This window comes from Macaca mulatta, chromosome 7, assembly GCF_049350105.2.
Source record: "Macaca mulatta isolate MMU2019108-1 chromosome 7, T2T-MMU8v2.0, whole genome shotgun sequence".
NCBI classification, from domain to species: domain Eukaryota; kingdom Metazoa; phylum Chordata; class Mammalia; order Primates; family Cercopithecidae; genus Macaca; species Macaca mulatta.
Genome location: NC_133412.1, coordinates 62,864,477 through 62,889,283, shown reverse-complemented (window position 1 = coordinate 62,889,283; position 24,807 = coordinate 62,864,477).

Here is a 24,807-nt window from a genome sequence, read left to right as displayed (position 1 = left end):
GCTTTTGCCTCAAGAAGGCTATCGCTAAGACAGTTCTTGTGGAATTGGCAAAGTGATATTTGGAAGCCCTTAGAGGGCTACGGTGAAAAAGGAAATATCCTCAGATGAAATCTGGAAAGAAGCTTTCTGAGAAACTACTGAGTGTTCTGTTAATTCATCTCACAGAGTTACATCTGTATGTCGTGGATCTCCTTGCTAGCCTTATTTCTGTGGAATCTGAGAACAGATATTTCGGATCCCTTTGAAGACTATAGGGCCAAAGGAAATATTCTCCGATAACAAAGAGAAAGAAGCTTTCTGAGAAACTTCTTTGTGTTCTGTTAAATCATCTCACAGAGTTACAGCTTTCCCCTAAATAAGACTTCCGCTAAGACACTTCTTGTGGAATTGGCAAAGTGATATTTGGAAGCCCATAGAGGGCTATGATGAAAAATGAAATATCCTCACATGAAATCTGGAAAGAAGATCTCTGAGAAACTGCTGAGTGTTCTGTTAATTCATCTCACAGAGTTACATCTGTATTTCGTGGATCTCTTTGCTAACCTTATTTCTGTGGAATCTGAGAACAGATATTTCGGATCCTTTTGAGACTATTGGGCCTAAGGAAATATCCTCCGATAACAAAGAGAAAGAAGCTTTCTGAGAAACTTCTTTGTGTTCTGTGAAATCATCTCACAGCGTTACAGCTTTGCCCTCAAGAAGCCTTTCGCTAAGACAGTTCTTGTGGAATTGGCAAAGAGATATTTGGAAGCCCATAGAGGGCTATGGTGAAAAAGGAAATATCCTCAGATGAAATCTGGAAAGTTTTCTGAGAAACTGCTGAGTGTTCTGTTAATTCATCTCACAGAGTTACATCTGTATTTCGCGGATCTCTTTGCTAGCCTTATTTCTGTGGAATCTGAGAACAGATATTTCGGATCCCTTTGAAGACTATAGGGCCAAAGGAAATATCCTCCGATAACAGAGAGAAAGAAGCTTTCTCAGAAACTTCTTTGTGTTCTGTGAAATCATCTCACAGAGTTACAGCTTTCCCATCAAGAAGCATTTCGCTAAGAAAGTTCTTGTGGAATTGGCAAAGTGATATTTGGAAGCCCATAGAGGGCTATGGTGAAAAAGGAATATCCTCAGATGAAATCTGGAAAGAAACTTTCTGAGAAACTGCTGAGTGTTCTGTTAATTCATCTCACAGAGTAACATCTGTATTTCGCGGGTCTCTTTGCTAGCCTTATTTCTGTGGAATCTGAGAACAGATATTTCGGATCCCTTTGAAGGCTATAGGGCCAAAAGAAATATCCTCCGATAACAAAGAGAAAGAAGCTTTCTGAGAAACTTCTTTGTGTTCTGTGAAATCATCTCACAGAGTTACAGCTTTCCCCTCAAGAAGCCTTTCGCTAAGACAGTTCTTGTGGAATTGGCAAAGTGATATTTGGAAGCCCATAGCGGGCTATGGTGAAAAAGGAAATATCCTCAGATGAAATCTGGAAAGAAGCTTTCTGAGAAACTGCTGAGTGTTCTGTTAATTCATCTCACAGAGTTACATCTGTATTTCGTGGATCTCTTTGCTAGCCTTATTTCTGTGGAATCTTAGAACAGATATTTCGGATCCCTTTGAAGAATATAGGGCCAAAGGAAATATCCTCCGATAACAAAGAGAAAGAAGCTTTCTGAGAAACTTCTTTGTGTTCTGTTAAATCATCTCACAGAGTTACAGCTTTCCCCTCAAGAAGCCTTTCGCTAAGACAGTTCTTGTGGAATTGGCAAAGTGATATTTGGAAGCCCATAGAAGGCTATGGTGAAAAAGTAAATATCCTCAGATGAAATCTATAAAGAAGCTTTCTGAGAAACTGCTGCGTCTTCTGTTAATTCATCTCACAGAGTTACATCTGTATGTCGTTGATCTCTTTGCTAACCTTATTTCTGTGGAATCTGAGAACAGATATTTCGCATCCCTTTGAAGACAATAGGGCCAAAGGAAATATCCTCCGATAACAAAGAGAAAGAAGCTTTCTGAGAAACATCTTTGTGTTCTGTGAAATCATCTCACAGAGTTACAGCTTTCCCCTCAAGAAGCCTTTCGCTAAGATAGTTCTTCTGGAATTGGCAAAGTGATATTTGGAAGCCCATAGCGGGCTATGGTGAAAAAGGAAATATCCTCAGATGAAATCTGGAAAGAAGCTTTCTGAGAAACTGCTGAGTGTTCTGTTAATTCATCTCACAGAGTTACATCTGTATTTCGTGGATCTCTTTGCTAGCCTTATTTCTGTGGAATCTGACAACAGATATTTCGGATCCCTTTGAAGACGATAGGGCCAAAGGAAATATCCTCCGAAAACAAAGAGAAAGAAGCTTTCTGAGAAACTTCTTTGTGTTCTGTGAAATCATCTCACAGAGTTACAGCTTTCCCCACAAGAAGCCTCTCGGTAAGACATTTCTTGTGGAATTGGCAAAGTGATATTTGGAAGCCCATAGAGGGCTATGGTGTAAAAGGAAATATCCTCAGATGAAATCTGCAAAGAAGCTCTCTGAGAAACTGCTGAGTGTTCTTTTAATTCATCTCACAGAGTTACATCTGTATATCGTGGATCTCTTTGCTAGCCTTATTTCTGTGGAATCTGAGAACAGATATTTCGGATCCCTTTGAAGACTATAGGGCCAAAGGAAATATCCTCCGATAAAAAAGAGAAAGAAGCTTTCTGAGAAACTTCTTTGTGTTCTGTTAAATGATCTCACAGAGTTACAGCTTTTCCCCTCAAGAAGGCTTTCGCTAAGACAGTTCTTGTGGAATTGGCAAAGTGATATTTGGAAGCCGATAGAGGGCTATGGTGAAAAAGGAAATAACCTCAGATGAAATCTGGAAAGAAGCTTTCTGAGAAACTGCTGAGTGTTCTGTTAATTCATCTCACAGAGTTACATCTGTATTTCGTGGATCTCTTTGCTAGCCTTATTTCTGTGGAATCTGAGAACAGATACTTCGGATCCCTTTGAAGACTATAGGGCCAAAGGAAATATCCTCCGATAACAAAGAGAAAGAAGCTTTCTGAGAAACTTCTTTGTGTTCTGTGAAATCATCTCACTGAGATACAGCTTTTGCCTCAAGAAGGCTTTCGCTAAGACAGTTCTTGTGGAATTGGCAAAGTGATATTTGGAAGCCCTTAGAGGGCTATGGTGAAAAAGGAAATATCCTCAGATGAAATCTGGAAAGAAGCTTTCTGAGAAACTACTGAGTGTTCTGTTAATTCATCTCACAGAGTTACATCTGTATGTCGTGGATCTCCTTGCTAGCCTTATTTCTGTGGAATCTGAGAACAGATATTTCGGATCCCTTTGAAGACTATAGGGCCAAAGGAAATATTCTCCGATAACAAAGAGAAAGAAGCTTTCTGAGAAACTTCTTTGTGTTCTGTTAAATCATCTCACAGAGTTACAGCTTTCCCCTAAATAAGACTTTCGCTAAGACACTTCTTGTGGAATTGGCAAAGTGATATTTGGAAGCCCATAGAAGGCTATGATGAAAAATGAAATATCCTCACATGAAATCTGGAAAGAAGATCTCTGAGAAACTGCTGAGTGTTCTGTTAATTCATCTCACAGAGTTACATCTGTATTTCGTGGATCTCTTTGCTAGCCTTATTTCTGTGGAATCTGAGAACAGATATTTCGGATCCTTTTGAAGACTATTGGGCCTAAGGAAATATCCTTCGATAACAAAGAGAAAGAAGCTTTCTGAGAAACTTCTTTGTGTTCTGTGAAATCATCTCACTGAGTTACAGCTTTGCCCTCAAGAAGCCTTTCGCTAAGACAGTTCTTGTGGAATTGGCAAAGTGATATTTGGAAGCCCATAGAGGGCTATGGTGAAAAAGGAAATATCCTCAGATGAAATCTGGAAAGAAGTTTTCTCAGAAACTGTTGAGTGTTCTGTTAATTCATCTCACAGAGTTACATCTGTATTTCGCGGATCTCTTTGCTAGCCTTATTTCTGTGGAATCTGAGAACAGATATTTCGGATCCCTTTGAAGACTATAGGGCCAAAGGAAATATCCTCCGATAACAAAGAGAAAGAAGCTTTCTGAGAAACTTCTTTGTGTTCTGAGAAATCATCTCACAGAGTTACAGCTTTCCCCTCAAGAAGCCTTTCGCTAAGACAGTTCTTTTGGAATTGGCAAAGTGATATTTGGAAGCCCATAGAGGGCTATGGTGAAAAAGGAAATATCCTCAGATGAAATCTGGAAAGAAGCTTTCTGAGAAACTGCTGAGTGTTCTGTTAATTCATCTCACAGAGTTACATCTGTATTTCGCGGATCTCTTTGCTAGCCTTATTTCTGTGGAATCTGAGAACAGATATTTCGGATCCCTTTGAAGACTATAGGGCCAAAGGAAATATCCTCCGATAACAAAGAGAAAGAAGCTTTCTGAGAAACTTCTTTGTGTTCTGAGAAATCATCTCACAGAGTTACAGCTTTCCCCTCAAGAAGCCTTTCGCTAAGACAGTTCTTTTGGAATTGGCAAAGTGATATTTGGAAGCCCATAGAGGGCTATGGTGAAAAAGGAAATATCCTCAGATGAAATCTGGAAAGAAGCTTTCTGAGAAACTGCTGAGTGTTCTGTTAATTCATCTCACAGAGTTACATCTGTATGTCGTGGATCTCCTTGCTAGCCTTATTTCTGTGGAATCTGAGAACAGATATTTCGGATCCCTTTGAAGACTATAGGGCCAAAGGAAATATTCTCCGATAACAAAGAGAAAGAAGCTTTCTGAGAAACTTCTTTGTGTTCTGTTAAATCATCTCACAGAGTTACAGCTTTCCCCTAAATAAGACTTTCGCTAAGACACTTCTTGTGGAATTGGCAAAGTGATATTTGGAAGCCCATAGAGGGCTATGATGAAAAAGGAAATATCCTCACATGAAATCTGGAAAGAAGATCTCTGAGAAACTGCTGAGTGTTCTGTTAATTCATCTCACAGAGTTACATCTGTATATCGTGGATCTCTTTGCTAGCCTTATTTCTGTGGAATCTGAAACAGATATTTCGGATCCCTTTGAAGACTATAGGGCCAAAGGAAATATCCTCCGATAAAAAAGAGAATGAAGCTTTCTGAGAAACTTCTTTGTGTTCTGTTAAATGATCTCACAGAGTTACAGCTTTTCCCCTCAAGAAGCCTTTCGCTAAGACAGTTCTTGTGGAATTGGCAAAGTGATATTTGGAAGCCCATAGAGGGCTATGGTGAAAAAGGAAATAACCTCAGATGAAATCTGGAAAGAAGCTTTCTGAGAAACTGCTGAGTGTTCTGTTAATTCATCTCACAGAGTTACATCTGTATTTCGTGGATCTCTTTGCTAGCCTTATTTCTGTGGAATCTGAGAACAGATACTTCGGATCCCTTTGAAGACTATAGGGCCAAAGGAAATATCCTCCGATAACAAAGAGAAAGAAGCTTTCTGAGAAACTTCTTTGTGTTCTGTGAAATCATCTCACTGAGATACAGCTTTTGCCTCAAGAAGGCTTTCGCTAAGACAGTTCTTGTGGAATTGGCAAAGTGATATTTGGAAGCCCTTAGAGGGCTGTGGTGAAAAAGGAAATATCCTCAGATGAAATCTGGAAAGAAGCTTTCTGAGAAACTACTGAGTGTTCTGTTAATTCATCTCACAGAGTTACATCTGTATGTCGTGGATCTCCTTGCTAGCCTTATTTCTGTGGAATCTGAGAACAGATATTTCGGATCCCTTTGAAGACTATAGGGCCAAAGGAAATATTCTCCGATAACAAAGAGAAAGAAGCTTTCTGAGAAACTTCTTTGTGTTCTGTTAAATCATCTCACAGAGTTACAGCTTTCCCCTAAATAAGACTTTCGCTAAGACACTTCTTGTGGAATTGGCAAAGTGATATTTGGAAGCCCATAGAAGGCTATGATGAAAAATGAAATATCCTCACATGAAATCTGGAAAGAAGATCTCTGAGAAACTGCTGAGTGTTCTGTTAATTCATCTCACAGAGTTACATCTGTATTTCGTGGATCTCTTTGCTAACCTTATTTCTGTGGAATCTGAGAGCAGATATTTCGGATCCCTTTGAAGACTATAGGGCCAAAGGAAATATCCTCCGATAACAAAGAGAAAGAAGCTTTCTGAGAAACTTCTTTGTGTTCTGTGAAATCATCTCACAGAGTTACAGCTTTCCCCTCAAGAAGCCTTTCGCTAAGACAGTTCTTGTGGAATTGGCAAAGTGATATTTGGAAGCCCATAGAGGGCTATGGTGAAAAAGGAAATATCCACAGATGAAATCTGGAAATAAGCTTTCTGAGAAACTGCTGAGTGTTCTGTTAATTCATCTCACAGAGTTACATCTGTATTTCGTGGATCTCTTTGCTAGCCTTATTTCTGTGGAATCTGAGAACAGATATTTCGGATCCCTTTGAAGACGATAGGGCCAAAGGAAATATCCTCCGATAACAAAGAGAAAGAAGCTTTCTGAGAAACTTCTTTGTGTTCTGAGAAATCATCTCACAGAGTTACAGCTTTCCCCTCAAGAAGCCTTTCGCTAAGACAGTTCTTTTGGAATTGGCAAAGTGATATTTGGAAGCCCATAGAGGGCTATGGTGAAAAAGGAAATATCCTCAGATGAAATCTGGAAAGAAGCTTTCTGGGAAACTGCTGAGTGTTCTCTTAATTCATCTCACACAGTTTCATCTGTATTTTGTGGATCTCCTTGCTAGCCTTATTTCTGTGGAATCTGAGAACAGATATTTCGGATCCCTTTGAAGACTATAGGGCCAAAAGAAATATCCTCCGATAACAAAGAGAAAGAAGCTTTCTGAGAAACTTCTTTGTGTTCTGTGAAATCATCTCACAGAGTTACAGCTTTCCCCTCAAGAAGCCTTTCGCTAAGACAGTTCTTGTGGAATTGGCAAAGTGATATTTGGAAGCCCATAGCGGGCTATGGTGAAAAAGGAAATATCCTCAGATGAAATCTGGAAAGAAGCTTTCTGAGAAACTGCTGAGAGTTCTGTTAATTCATCTCACAGAGTTACCTCTGTATATCGTGGATCTCTTTGCTAGCCTTATTTCTGTGGAATCTGACAACAGATATTTCGGATCCCTTTGAAGACTATAGGGCCAAAGGAAATATCCTCCGAAAACAAAGAGAAAGAAGCTTTCTGAGAAACTTCTTTGTGTTCTATTAAATCATCTCACAGAGTTACAGCTTTCCCCTCAAGAAGCCTTTCGCTAAGACAGTTCTTGTGGAATTGGCAAAGTGATATTTGGAAGCCCATAGAAGGCTATGGTGAAAAAGTAAATATCCTCAGATGAAATCTATAAAGAAGCTTTCTGAGAAACTGCTGCGTCTTCTGTTAATTCATCTCACAGAGTTACATCTGTATGTCGTGGATCTCTTTGCTAACCTTATTTCTGTGGAATCTGAGAACAGATATTTCGGATCCCTTTGAAGACAATAGGGCCAAAGGAAATATCCTCCGATAACAAAGAGAAAGAAGCTTTCTGAGAAACATCTTTGTGTTCTGTGAAATCATCTCACAGAGTTACAGCTTTCCCCTCAAGAAGCCTTTCGCTAAGATAGTTCTTGTGGAATTGGCAAAGTGATATTTGGAAGCCCATAGCGGGCTATGGTGAAAAAGGAAATATCCTCAGATGAAATCTGGAAAGAAGCTTTCTGAGAAACTGCTGAGTGTTCTGTTAATTCATCTCACAGAGTTACATCTGTATTTCGTGGATCTCTTTGCTAGCCTTATTTCTGTGGAATCTGACAACAGATATTTCGGATCCCTTTGAAGACGATAGGGCCAAAGGAAATATCCTCCGAAAACAAAGAGAAAGAAGCTTTCTGAGAAACTTCTTTGTGTTCTGTGAAATCATCTCACAGAGTTACAGCTTTCCCCACAAGAAGCCTCTCGCTAAGACATTTCTTGTGGAATTGGCAAAGTGATATTTGGAAGCCCATAGAGGGCTATGGTGTAAAAGGAAATATCCTCAGATGAAATCTGCAAAGAAGCTCTCTGAGAAACTGCTGAGTGTTCTTTTAATTCATCTCACAGAGTTACATCTGTATATCGTGGATCTCTTTGCTAGCCTTATTTCTGTGGAATCTGAGAACAGATATTTCGGATCCCTTTGAAGACTATAGGGCCAAAGGAAATATCCTCCGATAAAAAAGAGAAAGAAGCTTTCTGAGAAACTTCTTTGTGTTCTGTTAAATGATCTCACAGAGTTACAGCTTTTCCCCTCAAGAAGCCTTTCGCTAAGACAGTTCTTGTGGAATTGGCAAAGTGATATTTGGAAGCCGATAGAGGGCTATGGTGAAAAAGGAAATAACCTCAGATGAAATCTGGAAAGAAGCTTTCTGAGAAACTGCTGAGTGTTCTGTTAATTCATCTCACAGAGTTACATCTGTATTTCGTGGATCTCTTTGCTAGCCTTATTTCTGTGGAATCTGAGAACAGATACTTCGGATCCCTTTGAAGACTATAGGGCCAAAGGAAATATCCTCCGATAACAAAGAGAAAGAAGCTTTCTGAGAAACTTCTTTGTGTTCTGTGAAATCATCTCACTGAGATACAGCTTTTGCCTCAAGAAGGCTTTCGCTAAGACAGTTCTTGTGGAATTGGCAAAGTGATATTTGGAAGCCCTTAGAGGGCTATGGTGACAAAGGAAATATCCTCAGATGAAATCTGGAAAGAAGCTTTCTGAGAAACTACTGAGTGTTCTGTTAATTCATCTCACAGAGTTACATCTGTATGTCGTGGATCTCCTTGCTAGCCTTATTTCTGTGGAATCTGAGAACAGATATTTCGGATCCCTTTGAAGACTATAGGGCCAAAGGAAATATTCTCCGATAACAAAGAGAAAGAAGCTTTCTGAGAAACTTCTTTGTGTTCTGTTAAATCATCTCACAGAGTTACAGCTTTCCCCTAAATAAGACTTTCGCTAAGACACTTCTTGTGGAATTGGCAAAGTGATATTTGGAAGCCCATAGAGGGCTATGATGAAAAATGAAATATCCTCACATGAAATCTGGAAAGAAGATCTCTGAGAAACTGCTGAGTGTTCTGTTAATTCATCTCACAGAGTTACATCTGTATTTCGTGGATCTCTTTGCTAGCCTTATTTCTGTGGAATCTGAGAACAGATATTTCGGATCCTTTTGAAGACTATTGGGCCTAAGGAAATATCCTCCGATAACAAAGAGAAAGAAGCTTTCTGAGAAACTTCTTTGTGTTCTGTGAAATCATCTCACAGCGTTACAGCTTTGCCCTCAAGAAGCCTTTCGCTAAGACAGTTCTTGTGGAATTGGCAAAGTGATATTTGGAAGCCCATAGAGGGCTATGGTGAAAAAGGAAATATCCTCAGATGAAATCTGGAAAGAAGTTTTCTCAGAAACTGCTGAGTGTTCTGTTAATTCATCTCACAGAGTTACATCTGTATTTCGCGGATCTCTTTGCTAGCCTTATTTCTGTGGAATCTGAGAACAGATATTTCGGATCCCTTTGAAGACTATAGGGCCAAAGGAAATATCCTCCGATAACAAAGAGAAAGAAGCTTTCTGAGAAACTTCTTTGTGTTCTGAGAAATCATCTCACAGAGTTACAGCTTTCCCCTCAAGAAGCCTTTCGCTAAGACAGTTCTTTTGGAATTGGCAAAGTGATATTTGGAAGCCCATAGAGGGCTATGGTGAAAAAGGAAATATCCTCAGATGAAATCTGGAAAGAAGCTTTCTGAGAAACTGCTGAGTGTTCTGTTAATTCATCTCACAGAGTTACATCTGTATTTCGCGGATCTCTTTGCTAGCCTTATTTCTGTGGAATCTGAGAAGAGATACTTCGGATCCCTTTGAAGACTATAGGGCCAAAGGAAATATCCTCCGATAACAAAGAGAAAGAAGCTTTCTGAGAAACTTCTTTGTGTTCTGTGAAATCATCTCACTGAGATACAGCTTTTGCCTCAAGAAGGCTTTCGCTAAGACAGTTCTTGTGGAATTGGCAAAGTGATATTTGGAAGCCCTTAGAGGGCTATGGTGACAAAGGAAATATCCTCAGATGAAATCTGGAAAGAAGCTTTCTGAGAAACTACTGAGTGTTCTGTTAATTCATCTCACAGAGTTACATCTGTATGTCGTGGATCTCCTTGCTAGCCTTATTTCTGTGGAATCTGAGAACAGATATTTCGGATCCCTTTGAAGACTATAGGGCCAAAGGAAATATTCTCCGATAACAAAGAGAAAGAAGCTTTCTGAGAAACTTCTTTGTGTTCTGTTAAATCATCTCACAGAGTTACAGCTTTCCCCTAAATAAGACTTTCGCTAAGACACTTCTTGTGGAATTGGCAAAGTGATATTTGGAAGCCCATAGAGGGCTATGATGAAAAATGAAATATCCTCACATGAAATCTGGAAAGAAGATCTCTGAGAAACTGCTGAGTGTTCTGTTAATTCATCTCACAGAGTTACATCTGTATTTCGTGGATCTCTTTGCTAGCCTTATTTCTGTGGAATCTGAGAACAGATACTTCGGATCCTTTTGAAGACTATTGGGCCTAAGGAAATATCCTCCGATAACAAAGAGAAAGAAGCTTTCTGAGAAACTTCTTTGTGTTCTGTGAAATCATCTCACAGCGTTACAGCTTTGCCCTCAAGAAGCCTTTCGCTAAGACAGTTCTTGTGGAATTGGCAAAGTGATATTTGGAAGCCCATAGAGGGCTATGGTGAAAAAGGAAATATCCTCAGATGAAATCTGGAAAGAAGTTTTCTCAGAAACTGCTGAGTGTTCTGTTAATTCATCTCACAGAGTTACATCTGTATTTCGCGGATCTCTTTGCTAGCCTTATTTCTGTGGAATCTGAGAACAGATATTTCGGATCCCTTTGAAGACTATAGGGCCAAAGGAAATATCCTCCGATAACAAAGAGAAAGAAGCTTTCTGAGAAACTTCTTCGTGTTCTGAGAAATCATCTCACAGAGTTACAGCTTTCCCCTCAAGAAGCCTTTCGCTAAGACAGTTCTTTTGGAATTGGCAAAGTGATATTTGGAAGCCCATAGAGGGCTATGGTGAAAAAGGAAATATCCTCAGATGAAATCTGGAAAGAAGCTTTCTGAGAAACTGCTGAGTGTTCTGTTAATTCATCTCACAGAGTTACATCTGTATTTCGCGGATCTCTTTGCTAGCCTTATTTCTGTGGAATCTGAGAAGAGATACTTCGGATCCCTTTGAAGACTATAGGGCCAAAGGAAATATCCTCCGATAACAAAGAGAAAGAAGCTTTCTGAGAAACTTCTTTGTGTTCTGTGAAATCATCTCACTGAGATACAGCTTTTGCCTCAAGAAGGCTTTCGCTAAGACAGTTCTTGTGGAATTGGCAAAGTGATATTTGGAAGCCCTTAGAGGGCTACGGTGAAAAAGGAAATATCCTCAGATGAAATCTGGAAAGTAGCTTTCTGAGAAACTACTGAGTGTTCTGTTAATTCATCTCACAGAGTTACATCTGTATGTCGTGGATCTCCTTGCTAGCCTTATTTCTGTGGAATCTGAGAACAGATATTTCGGATCCCTTTGAAGACTATAGGGCCAAAGGAAATATTCTCCGATAACAAAGAGAAAGAAGCTTTCTGAGAAACTTCTTTGTGTTCTGTTAAATCATCTCACAGAGTTACAGCTTTCCCCTAAATAAGACTTTCGCTAAGACACTTCTTGCGGAATTGGCAAAGTGATATTTGGAAGCCCATAGAGGGCTATGATGAAAAAGGAAATATCCTCACATGAAATCTGGAAAGAAGATCTCTGAGAAACTGCTGAGTGTTCTGTTAATTCATCTCACAGAGTTACATCTGTATTTCGTGGATCTCTTTGCTAACCTTATTTCTGTGGAATCTGAGAACAGATATTTCGGATCCTTTTGAAGACTATTGGGCCTAAGGAAATATCCTCCGATAACAAAGAGAAAGAAGCTTTCTGAGAAACTTCTTTGTGTTCTGTGAAATCATCTCACAGCGTTACAGCTTTGCCCTCAAGAAGCCTTTCGCTAAGACAGTTCTTGTGGAATTGGCAAAGTGATATTTGGAAGCCCATAGAGGGCTATGGTGAAAAAGGAAATATCCTCAGATGAAATCTGGAAAGAAGTTTTCTGAGAAACTGCTGAGTGTTCTGTTAATTCATCTCACAGAGTTACATCTGTATTTCGCGGATCTCTTTGCTAGCCTTATTTCTGTGGAATCTGAGAACAGATATTTCGGATCCCTTTGAAGACTATAGGGCCAAAGGAAATATCCTCCGATAACAAAGAGAAAGAAGGTTTCTCAGAAACTTCTTTGTGTTCTGTGAAATCATCTCACAGAGTTACAGCTTTCCCCTCAAGAAGCCTTTCGCTAAGACAGTTCTTGTGGAATTGGCAAAGTGATATTTGGAAGCCCATAGAGGGCTATGGTGAAAAAGGAATATCCTCAGATGAAATCTGGAAAGAAACTTTCTGAGAAACTGCTGAGTGTTCTGTTAATTCATCTCATAGAGTAACATCTGTATTTCGCGGATCTCTTTGCTAGCCTTATTTCTGTGGAATCTGAGAACAGATATTTCGGATCCCTTTGAAGACTATAGGGCCAAAAGAAATATCCTCCGATAACAAAGAGAAAGAAGCTTTCTGAGAAACTTCTTTGTGTTCTGTGAAATCATCTCACAGAGTTACAGCTTTCCCCTCAAGAAGCCTTTCGCTAAGACAGTTCTTGTGGAATTGGCAAAGTGATATTTGGAAGCCCATAGCGGGCTATGGTGAAAAAGGAAATATCCTCAGATGAAATCTGCAAAGAAGCTCTCTGAGAAACTGCTGAGTGTTCTTTTAATTCATCTCACAGAGTTACATCTGTATATCGTGGATCTCTTTGCTAGCCTTATTTCTGTGGAATCTGAAACAGATATTTCGGATCCCTTTGAAGACTATAGGGCCAAAGGAAATATCCTCCGATAAAAAAGAGAAAGAAGCTTTCTGAGAAACGTCTTTGTGTTCTGTTAAATGATCTCACAGAGTTACAGCTTTTCCCCTCAAGAAGCCTTTCGCTAAGACAGTTCTTGTGGAATTGGCAAAGTGATATTTGGAAGCCCATAGAGGGCTATGGTGAAAAAGGAAATAACCTCAGATGAAATCTGGAAAGAAGCTTTCTGAGAAACTGCTGAGTGTTCTGTTAATTCATCTCACAGAGTTACATCTGTATTTCGTGGATCTCTTTGCTAGCCTTATTTCTGTGGAATCTGAGAACAGATACTTCGGATCCCTTTGAAGACTATAGGGCCAAAGGAAATATCCTCCGATAACAAAGAGAAAGAAGCTTTCTGAGAAACTTCTTTGTGTTCTGTGAAATCATCTCACTGAGATACAGCTTTTGCCTCAAGAAGGCTTTCGCTAAGACAGTTCTTGTGGAATTGGCAAAGTGATATTTGGAAGCCCTTTGAGGGCTATGGTGAAAAAGGAAATATCCTCAGATGAAATCTGGAAAGAAGCTTTCTGAGAAACTACTGAGTGTTCTGTTAATTCATCTCACAGAGTTACATCTGTATGTCGTGGATCTCCTTGCTAGCCTTATTTCTGTGGAATCTGAGAACAGATATTTCGGATCCCTTTGAAGACTATAGGGCCAAAGGAAATATTCTCCGATAACAAAGAGAAAGAAGCTTTCTGAGAAACTTCTTTGTGTTCTGTTAAATCATCTCACAGAGTTACAGCTTTCCCCTAAATAAGACTTTCGCTAAGACACTTCTTGTGGAATTGGCAAAGTGATATTTGGAAGCCCATAGAGGGCTATGATGAAAAATGAAATATCCTCACATGAAATCTGGAAAGAAGATCTCTGAGAAACTGCTGAGTGTTCTGTTAATTCATCTCACAGAGTTACATCTGTATTTCGTGGATCTCTTTGCTAACCTTATTTCTGTGGAATCTGAGAACAGATATTTCGGATCCTTTTGAAGACTATTGGGCCTAAGGAAATATCCTCCGATAACAAAGAGAAAGAAGCTTTCTGAGAAACTTCTTTGTGTTCTGTGAAATCATCTCACAGCGTTACAGCTTTGCCCTCAAGAAGCCTTTCGCTAAGACAGTTCTTGTGGAATTGGCAAAGTGATATTTGGAAGCCCATAGAGGGCTATGGTGAAAAAGGAAATATCCTCAGATGAAATCTGGAAAGAAGTTTTCTGAGAAACTGCTGAGTGTTCTGTTAATTCATCTCACAGAGTTACATCTGTATTTCGCGGATCTCTTTGCTAGCCTTATTTCTGTGGAATCTGAGAACAGATATTTCGGATCCCTTTGAAGACTATAGGGCCAAAGGAAATATCCTCCGATAACAAAGAGAAAGAAGCTTTCTGAGAAACTTCTTTGTGTTCTGTGAAATCATCTCACAGAGTTACAGCTTTCCCCTCAAGAAGACTTTCGCTAAGACAGTTCTTGTGGAATTGGCAAAGTGATATTTGGAAGCCCATAGAGGGCTATGGTGAAAAAGGAAATATCCACAGATGAAATCTGGAAAGAAGCTTTCTGAGAAACTGCTGAGTGTTCTGTTAATTCATCTCACAGAGTTACATCTGTATTTCGTGGATCTCTTTGCTAGCCTTATTTCTGTGGAATCTGAGAACAGATATTTCGGATCCCTTTGAAGACGATAGGGCCAAAGGAAATATCCTCCGATAACAAAGAGAAAGAAGCTTTCTGAGAAACTTCTTTGTGTTCTGAGAAATCATCTCACAGAGTTACAGCTTTCCCCTCAAGAAGCCTTTCGCTAAGACAGTTCTTTTGGAATTGGCAAAGTGATATTTGGAAGCCCATAGAGGGCTATGGTGAAAAAGGAAATATCCTCAGATGAAATCTGGAAAGAAGCTTTCTGGGAAACTGCTGAGTGTTCTCTTAATTCATCTCACACAGTTTCATCTGTATTTTGTGGATCTCCTTGCTAGCCTTATTTCTGTGGAATCTGAGAACAGATATTTCGGATCCCTTTGAAGACTATAGGGCCAAAAGAAATATCCTCCGATAACAAAGAGAAAGAAGCTTTCTGAGAAACTTCTTTGTGTTCTGTGAAATCATCTCACAGAGTTACAGCTTTCCCCTCAAGAAGCCTTTCGCTAAGACAGTTCTTTTGGAATTGGCAAAGTGATATTTGGAAGCCCATAGAGGGCTATGGTGAAAAAGGAAATATCCTCAGATGAAATCTGGAAAGAAGCTTTCTGGGAAACTGCTGAGTGTTCTCTTAATTCATCTCACACAGTTTCATCTGTATTTTGTGGATCTCCTTGCTAGCCTTATTTCTGTGGAATCTGAGAACAGATATTTCGGATCCCTTTGAAGACTATAGGGCCAAAAGAAATATCCTCCGATAACAAAGAGAAAGAAGCTTTCTGAGAAACTTCTTTGTGTTCTGTGAAATCATCTCACAGAGTTACAGCTTTCCCCTCAAGAAGCCTCTCGCTAAGACATTTCTTGTGGAATTGGCAAAGTGATATTTGGAAGCCCATAGAGGGCTATGGTGTAAAAGGAAATATCCTCAGATGAAATCTGCAAAGAAGCTCTCTGAGAAACTGCTGAGTGTTCTTTTAATTCATCTCACAGAGTTACATCTGTATATCGTGGATCTCTTTGCTAGCCTTATTTCTGTGGAATCTGAGAACAGATATTTCGGATCCCTTTGAAGACTATAGGGCCAAAGGAAATATCCTCCGATAACAAAGAGAAAGAAGCTTTCTGAGAAACTTCTTTGTGTTCTGTTAAATCATCTCACAGAGTTACAGCTTTCCCCTAAATAAGACTTTCGCTAAGACACTTCTTGTGGAATTGGCAAAGTGATATTTGGAAGCCCATAGAGGGCTATGATGAAAAATGAAATATCCTCACATGAAATCTGGAAAGAAGATCTCTGAGAAACTGCTGAGTGTTCTGTTAATTCATCTCACAGAGTTACATCTGTATTTCGTGGATCTCTTTGCTAACCTTATTTCTGTGGAATCTGAGAACAGATATTTCGGATCCTTTTGAAGACTATTGGGCCTAAGGAAATATCCTCCGATAACAAAGAGAAAGAAGCTTTCTGAGAAACTTCTTTGTGTTCTGTGAAATCATCTCACAGCGTTACAGCTTTGCCCTCAAGAAGCCTTTCGCTAAGATAGTTCTTGTGGAATTGGCAAAGTGATATTTGGAAGCCCATAGAGGGCTATGGTGAAAAAGGAAATAACCTCAGATGAAATCTGGAAAGAAGCTTTCTGAGAAACTGTTGAGTGTTCTGTTAATTCATCTCACAGAGTTACATCTGTATTTCGCGGATCTCTTTGCTAGCCTTATTTCTGTGGAATCTGAGAACAGATATTTCGGATCCCTTTGAAGACTATAGGGCCAAAAGAAATATCCTCCGATAACAAAGAGAAAGAAGCTTTCTGAGAAACTTCTTTGTGTTCTGTGAAATCATCTCACAGAGTTACAGCTTTCCCCTCAAGAAGCCTTTCGCTAAGACAGTTCTTGTGGAATTGGCAAAGTGATATTTGGAAGCCCATAGCGGGCTAAGGTGAAAAAGGAAATATCCTCAGATGAAATCTGGAAAGAAGCTTTCTGAGAAACTGCTGAGTGTTCTGTTAATTCACCTCACAGAGTTACATCTGTATTTCGTGGATCTCTTTGCTAGCCTTATTTCTGTGGAATCTTAGAACAGATATTTCGGATCCCTTTGAAGACTATAGGGCCAAAGGAAATATCCTCCGATAACAAAGAGAAAGAAGCTTTCTGAGAAACTTCCTTGTGTTCTGTTAAATCATCTCACAGAGTTACAGCTTTCCCCTCAAGAAGCCTTTCGCTAAGACAGTTCTTGTGGAATTGGCAAAGTGATATTTGGAAGCCCATAGAGGGCTATGGTGAAAAAGTAAATATCCTCAGATGAAATCTATAAAGAAGCTTTCTGAGAAACTGCTGCGTCTTCTGTTAATTCATCTCACAGAGTTACATCTGTATGTCGTGGATCTCTTTGCTAACCTTATTTCTGTGGAATCTGAGAACAGATATTTCGGATCCCTTTGAAGACTATAGGGCCAAAGGAAATATCCTCCGATAACAAAGAGAAAGAAGCTTTCTGAGAAACATCTTTGTGTTCTGTGAAATCATCTCACAGAGTTACAGCTTTCCCCTCAAGAAGCCTTTCGCTAAGACAGTTCTTGTGGAATTGGCAAAGTGATATTTGGAAGCCCATAGAGGGCTATGGTGAAAAAGGAAATAACCTCAGATGAAATCTGGAAAGAAGCTTTCTGAGAAACTGCTGAGTGTTCTGTTAATTCATCTCACAGAGTTACATCTGTATTTCGTGGATCTCTTTGCTAGCCTTATTTCTGTGGAATCTGAGAACAGATACTTCGGATCCCTTTGAAGACTATAGGGCCAAAGGAAATATCCTCCGATAACAAAGAGAAAGAAGCTTTCTGAGAAACTTCTTTGTGTTCTGTGAAATCATCTCACTGAGATACAGCTTTTGCCTCAAGAACGCTTTCGCTAAGACAGTTCTTGTGGAATTGGCAAAGTGATATTTGGAAGCCCTTAGAGGGCTATGGTGAAAAAGGAAATATCCTCAGATGAAATCTGAAAGAAGCTTTCTGAGAAACTACTGAGTGTTCTGTTAATTCATCTCACAGAGTTACATCTGTATGTCGTGGATCTCCTTGCTAGCCTTATTTCTGTGGAATCTGAGAACAGATATTTCGGATCCCTTTGAAGACTATAGGGCCAAAGGAAATATTCTCCGATAACAAAGAGAAAGAAGCTTTCTGAGAAACTTCTTTGTGTTCTGTTAAATCATCTCACAGAGTTACAGCTTTCCCCTAAATAAGACTTTCGCTAAGACACTTCTTGTGGAATTGGCAAAGTGATATTTGGAAGCCCATAGAGGGCTATGATGAAAAATGAAATATCCTCACATGAAATCTGGAAAGAAGATCTCTGAGAAACTGCTGAGTGTTCTGTTAATTCATCTCACAGAGTTACATCTCTATTTCGTGGATCTCTTTGCTAACCTTATTTCTGTGGAATCTGAGAACAGATATTTCGGATCCTTTTGAAGACTATTGGGCCTAAGGAAATATCCTCCGATAACAAAGAGAAAGAAGCTTTCTGAGAAACTTCTTTGTGTTCTGTGAAATCATCTCACAGCGTTACAGCTTTGCCCTCAAGAAGCCTTTCGCTAAGACAGTTCTTGTGGAATTGGCAAAGTGATATTTGGAAGCCCATAGAGGGCTATGGTGAAAAAGGAAATAACCTCAGATGAAATCTGGAAAGAAGCTTTCTGAGAAACTGCTGAGTGTTCTGTTTATTCATCTCACAGAGTTACATCTGTATTTCGCGGATCTCTTTGCTAGCCTTATTTCTGTGGAATCTGAGAACAGATATTTCGGATCCCTTTGAAGACTATAGGGCCAAAGGAAATATCCTCCGATAACAAAGAGAAAGAAGCTTTCTCAGAAACTTCTTTGTGTTCTGTGAAATCATCTCACAGAGTTACAGCTTTTCGCTCAAGAAGCATTTCGCTAAGAAAGTTCTTGTGGAATTGGCAAAGTGATATTTGGAAGCCCATAGAGGGCTATGGTGAAAAAGGAATATCCTCAGATGAAATCTGGAAAGAAACTTTCTGAGAAACTGCTGAGTGTTCTGTTAATTCAACTCACAGAGTAACATCTGTATTTCGTGGATCTCTTTGCTAGCCTTATTTCTGTGGAATCTGAGAACAGATATTTCGGATCCCTTTGAAGACTATAGGGCCAAAAGAAATATCCTCCGATAACAAAGAGAAAGAAGCTTTCTGAGAAACTTCTTTGTGTTCTGTGAAATCATCTCACAGAGTTACAGCTTTCCCCTCAAGAGGCCTTTCGCTAAGACAGTTCTTGTGGAATTGGCAAAGTGATATTTGGAAGCCCATAGCGGGCTATGGTGAAAAAGGAAATATCCTCAGATGAAATCTGGAAAGAAGCTTTCTGAGAAACTGCTGAGTGTTCTGTTAATTCACCTCACAGAGTTACATCTGTATTTCGTGGATCTCTTTGCTAGCCTTATTTCTGTGGAATCTTAGAACAGATATTTCGGATCCCTTTGAAGACTATAGGGCCAAAGGAAATATCCTCCGATAACAAAGAGAAAGAAGCTTTCTGAGAAACTTCCTTGTGTTCTGTTAAATCATCTCACAGAGTTACAGCTTTCCCCTCAAGAAGCCTTTCGCTAAGACAGTTCTTGTGGAATTGGCAAAGTGATATTTGGAAGCCCATAGAGGGCTATGGTGAAAAAGTAAATATCCTCAGATGAAATCTATAAAGAAGCTTTCTGAGAAACTGCTGCGTCTTCTGTTAATTCATCTCACAGAGTTACATCTGTATGTCGTGGATCTCTTTGCTAACCTTATTTCTGTGGAATCTGAGAACAGATATTTCGGATCCCTTTGAAGACTATAGGGCCAAAGGAAATATCCTCCGATAACAAAGAGAAAGAAGCTTTCTGAGAAACATCTTTGTGTTCTGTGAAATCATCTCACAGAGTTACAGCTTTCCCCTCAAGAAGCCTTTCGCTAAGATAGTTCTTGTGGAATTGGCAAAGTGATATTTGGAAGCCCATAGAGGGCTATGGTGAAAAAGGAAATATTCTCAGATGAAATCTGGAAAGAAGCTTTCTGAGAAACTGCTGAGTGTTCTGTTAATTCATCTCACAGAGTTACATCTGTATATCGTGGATCTCTTTGCTAGCCTTATTTCTGTGGAATCTGACAACAGATATTTCGGATCCCTTTGAAGACTATAGGGCCAAAGGAAATATCCTCCGAAAACAAAGAGAAAGAAGCTTTCTGAGAAACTTCTTTGTGTTCTGTGAAATCATCTCACAGAGTTACAGCTTTCCCCTCAAGAAGCCTCTCGCTAAGACATTTCTTGTGGAATTGGCAAAGTGATATTTGGAAGCCCATGGAGGGCTATGGTGTAAAAGGAAATATCCTCAGATGAAATCTGCAAAGAAGCTCTCTGAGAAACTGCTGAGTGTTCTCTTAATTCATCCCACAGAGTTACATCTGTATATCGTGGATCTCTTTGCTAGCCTTATTTCTGTGGAATCTGAGAACAGATATTTCGGATCCCTTTGAAGACTATAGGGCCAAAGGAAATATCCTCCGATGAAAAAGAGAAAGAAGATTTCTGAGAAACTTCTTTGTGTTCTGTTAAATGATCTCACAGAGTTACAGCTTTTCCCCTCAAGAAGCCTTTCGCTAAGACAGTTCTTGTGGAATTGGCAAAGTGATATTTGGAAGCCCATAGAGGGCTATGGTGAAAAAGGAAATAACCTCAGATGAAATCTGGAAATAAGCTTTCTGAGAAACTGCTGAGTGTTCTGTTAATTCACCTCACAGAGTTACATCTGTGTTTCGCGGATCTCCTTGCTAGCCTTATTTCTGTGGAATCTGAGAACAGATACTTCGGATCCCTTTGAAGACTATAGGGCCAAAGGAAATCTCCTCCGATAACAAAGAGAAAGAAGCTTTCTGAGAAACTTCTTTGTGTTCTGTGAAATCATCTCACTGAGATACAGCTTTTGCCTCAAGAAGGCTTTCGCTAAGACAGTTCTTGTGGAATTGGCAAAGTGATATTTGGAAGCCCTTAGAGGGCTATGGTGAAAAAGGAAATATCCTCAGAAGAAATCTGGAAAGAAGCTTTGTGAGAAACTACTGAGTGTTCTGTTAATTCATCTCACAGAGTTACATCTGTATGTCGTGGATCTCCTTGCTAGCCTTATTTCTGTGGAATCTGAGAACAGATATTTCGGATCCCTTTGAAGACTATAGGGCCAAAGGAAATATTCTCCGATAACAAAGAGAAAGAAGCTTTCTGAGAAACTTCTTTGTGTTCAGTTAAATCATCTCACAGAGTTACAGCTTTCCCCTAAATAAGACTTTCGCTAAGACACTTCTTGTGGAATTGGCAAAGTGATATTTGGAAGCCCATAGAGGGCTATGATGAAAAATGAAATATCCTCACATGAAATCTGGAAAGAAGATCTCTGAGAAACTGCTGAGTGTTCTGTTAATTCATCTCACAGAGTTACATCTGTATTTCGTGGATCTCTTTGCTAACCTTATTTCTGTGGAATCTGAGAACAGATATTTCGGATCCTTTTGAAGACTATTGGGCCTAAGGAAATATCCTCCGATAACAAAGAGAAAGAAGCTTTCTGAGAAACTTCTTTGTGTTCTGTGAAATCATCTCACAGCGTTACAGCTTTGCCCTCAAGAAGCCTTTCGCTAAGACAGTTCTTGTGGAATTGGCAAAGTGATATTTGGAAGCCCATAGAGGGCTATGGTGAAAAAGGAAATATCCTCAGATGAAATCTGGAAGGAAGTTTTCTGAGAAACTGCTGAGTGTTCTGTTAATTCATCTCACAGAGTTACATCTGTATTTCGCGGATCTCTTGGCTAGCCTTATTTCTGTGGAATCTGAGAACAGATATTTCGGATCCCTTTGAAGACTATAGGGCCAAAGGAAATATCCTCCGATAACAAAGAGAAAGAAGCTTTCTGAGAAACTTCTTTGTGTTCTGTGAAATCATCTCACAGAGTTACAGCTTTCCCCTCAAGAAGCCTTTCGCTAAGACAGTTCTTGTGGAATTGGCAAAGTGATATTTGGAAGCCCATAGAGGGCTATGGTGAAAAAGGAAATATCCACAGATGAAATCTGGAAAGAAGCTTTCTGAGAAACTGCTGAGTGTTCTGTTAATTCATCTCACAGAGTTACATCTGTATTTCGTGGATCTCTTTGCTAGCCTTATTTCTGTGGAATCTGAGAACAGATATTTCGGATCCCTTTGAAGACGATAGGACCAAAGGAAATATCCTCCGATAACAAAGAGAAAGAAGCTTTCTGAGAAACTTCTTTGTGTTCTGAGAAATCATCTCACAGAGTAACAGCTTTCCCCTCAAGAAGCCTTTCGCTAAGACAGTTCTTTTGGAATTGGCAACGTGATATTTGGAAGCCCATAGAGGGCTATGGTGAAAAAGGAAATATCCTCAGATGAAATCTGGAAAGAAGCTTTCTGAGAAACTGCTGAGTGTTCTGTTAATTCATCTCAGAGAGTTACATCTGTATTTCGCGGATCTCTTTGCTAGCCTTATTTCTGTGGAATCTGAGAACAGATACTTCGGATCCCTTTGAAGACTATAGGGCCAAAGGAAATATCCTCCGATAACAAAGAGAAAGAAGCTTTCTGAGAAACTTCTTTGTGTTCTGTGAAATCATCTCACTGAGATACAGCTTTTGCCTCAAGAAGGCTTTCGCTAAGACAGTTCTTGTGGAATTGGCAAAGTGATATTTGGAAGCCCATAGAGGGCTATGGTGAAAAAGGAAATATCCTCAGATGAAATCTGGAAGGAAGTTTTCTGAGAAACTGCTGAGTGTTCTGTTAATTCATCTCACAGAGTTACATCTGTATTTCGCGGATCTCTTTGCTAGCCTTATTTCTGTGGAATCTGAGAACAGATATTTCGGATCCCTTTGAAGACTATAGGGCCAAAGGAAATATCCTCCGATAACAAAGAGAAAGAAGCTTTCTGAGAAACTTCTTTGTGTTCTGTGAAATCATCTCACAGAGTTACAGCTTTCCCCTCAAGAAGCCTTTCGCTAAGACAGTTCTTGTGGAATTGGCAAAGTGATATTTGGAAGCCCATAGAGGGCTATGGTGAAAAAGGAAATATCCACAGATGAAATCTGGAAAGAAGCTTTCTGAGAAACTGCTGAGTGTTCTGTTAATTCATCTCACAGAGTTACATCTGTATTTCGTGGATCTCTTTGCTAGCCTTATTTCTGTGGAATCTGAGAACAGATATTTCGGATCCCTTTGAAGACGATAGGACCAAAGGAAATATCCTCCGATAACAAAGAGAAAGAAGCTTTCTGAGAAACTTCTTTGTGTTCTGAGAATCATCTCACAGAGTTACAGCTTTCCCCTCAAGAAGCCTTTCGCTAAGACAGTTCTTTTGGAATTGGCAACGTGATATTTGGAAGCCCATAGAGGGCTATGGTGAAAAAGGAAATATCCTCAGATGAAATCTGGAAAGAAGCTTTCTGAGAAACTGCTGAGTGTTCTGTTAATTCATCTCAGAGAGTTACATCTGTATTTCGCGGATCTCTTTGCTAGCCTTATTTCTGTGGAATCTGAGAACAGATACTTCGGATCCCTTTGAAGACTATAGGGCCAAAGGAAATATCCTCCGATAACAAAGAGAAAGAAGCTTTCTGAGAAACTTCTTTGTGTTCTGTGAAATCATCTCACTGAGATACAGCTTTTGCCTCAAGAAGGCTTTCGCTAAGACAGTTCTTGTGGAATTGGCAAAGTGATATTTGGAAGCCCATAGAGGGCTATGGTGAAAAAGGAAATATCCTCAGATGAAATCTGGAAGGAAGTTTTCTGAGAAACTGCTGAGTGTTCTGTTAATTCATCTCACAGAGTTACATCTGTATTTCGCGGATCTCTTTGCTAGCCTTATTTCTGTGGAATCTGAGAACAGATATTTCGGATCCCTTTGAAGACTATAGGGCCAAAGGAAATATCCTCCGATAACAAAGAGAAAGAAGCTTTCTGAGAAACTTCTTTGTGTTCTGTGAAATCATCTCACAGAGTTACAGCTTTCCCCTCAAGAAGCCTTTCGCTAAGACAGTTCTTGTGGAATTGGCAAAGTGATATTTGGAAGCCCATAGAGGGCTATGGTGAAAAAGGAAATATCCACAGATGAAATCTGGAAAGAAGCTTTCTGAGAAACTGCTGAGTGTTCTGTTAATTCATCTCACAGAGTTACATCTGTATTTCGTGGATCTCTTTGCTAGCCTTATTTCTGTGGAATCTGAGAACAGATATTTCGGATCCCTTTGAAGACGATAGGACCAAAGGAAATATCCTCCGATAACAAAGAGAAAGAAGCTTTCTGAGAAACTTCTTTGTGTTCTGAGAATCATCTCACAGAGTTACAGCTTTCCCCTCAAGAAGCCTTTCGCTAAGACAGTTCTTTTGGAATTGGCAACGTGATATTTGGAAGCCCATAGAGGGCTATGGTGAAAAAGGAAATATCCTCAGATGAAATCTGGAAAGAAGCTTTCTGAGAAACTGCTGAGTGTTCTGTTAATTCATCTCACAGAGTTACATCTGTATTTCGCGGATCTCTTTGCTAGCCTTATTTCTGTGGAATCTGAGAACAGATACTTCGGATCCCTTTGAAGACTATAGGGCCAAAGGAAATATCCTCCGATAACAAAGAGAAAGAAGCTTTCTGAGAAACTTCTTTGTGTTCTGTGAAATCATCTCACTGAGATACAGCTTTTGCCTCAAGAAGGCTTTCGCTAAGACAGTTCTTGTGGAATTGGCAAAGTGATATTTGGAAGCCCTTAGAGGGCTACGGTGAAAAAGGCAATATCCTCAGATGAAATCTGGAAAGAAGCTTTCTGAGAAACTACTGAGTGTTCTGTTAATTCATCTCACAGAGTTACATCTGTATGTCGTGGATCTCCTTGCTAGCCTTATTTCTGTGGAATATGAGAACAGATATTTCGGATCCCTTTGAAGACTATAGGGCCAAAAGAAATATCCTCCGATAACAAAGAGAAAGAAGCTTTCTGAGAAACTTCTTTGTGTTCTGTGAAATCATCTCACAGAGTTACAGCTTTCCCCTCAAGAAGCCTCTCGCTAAGACATTTCTTGTGGAATTGGCAAAGTGATATTTGGAAGCCCATAGAGGGCTATGGTGTAAAAGGAAATATCCTCAGATGAAATCTGCAAA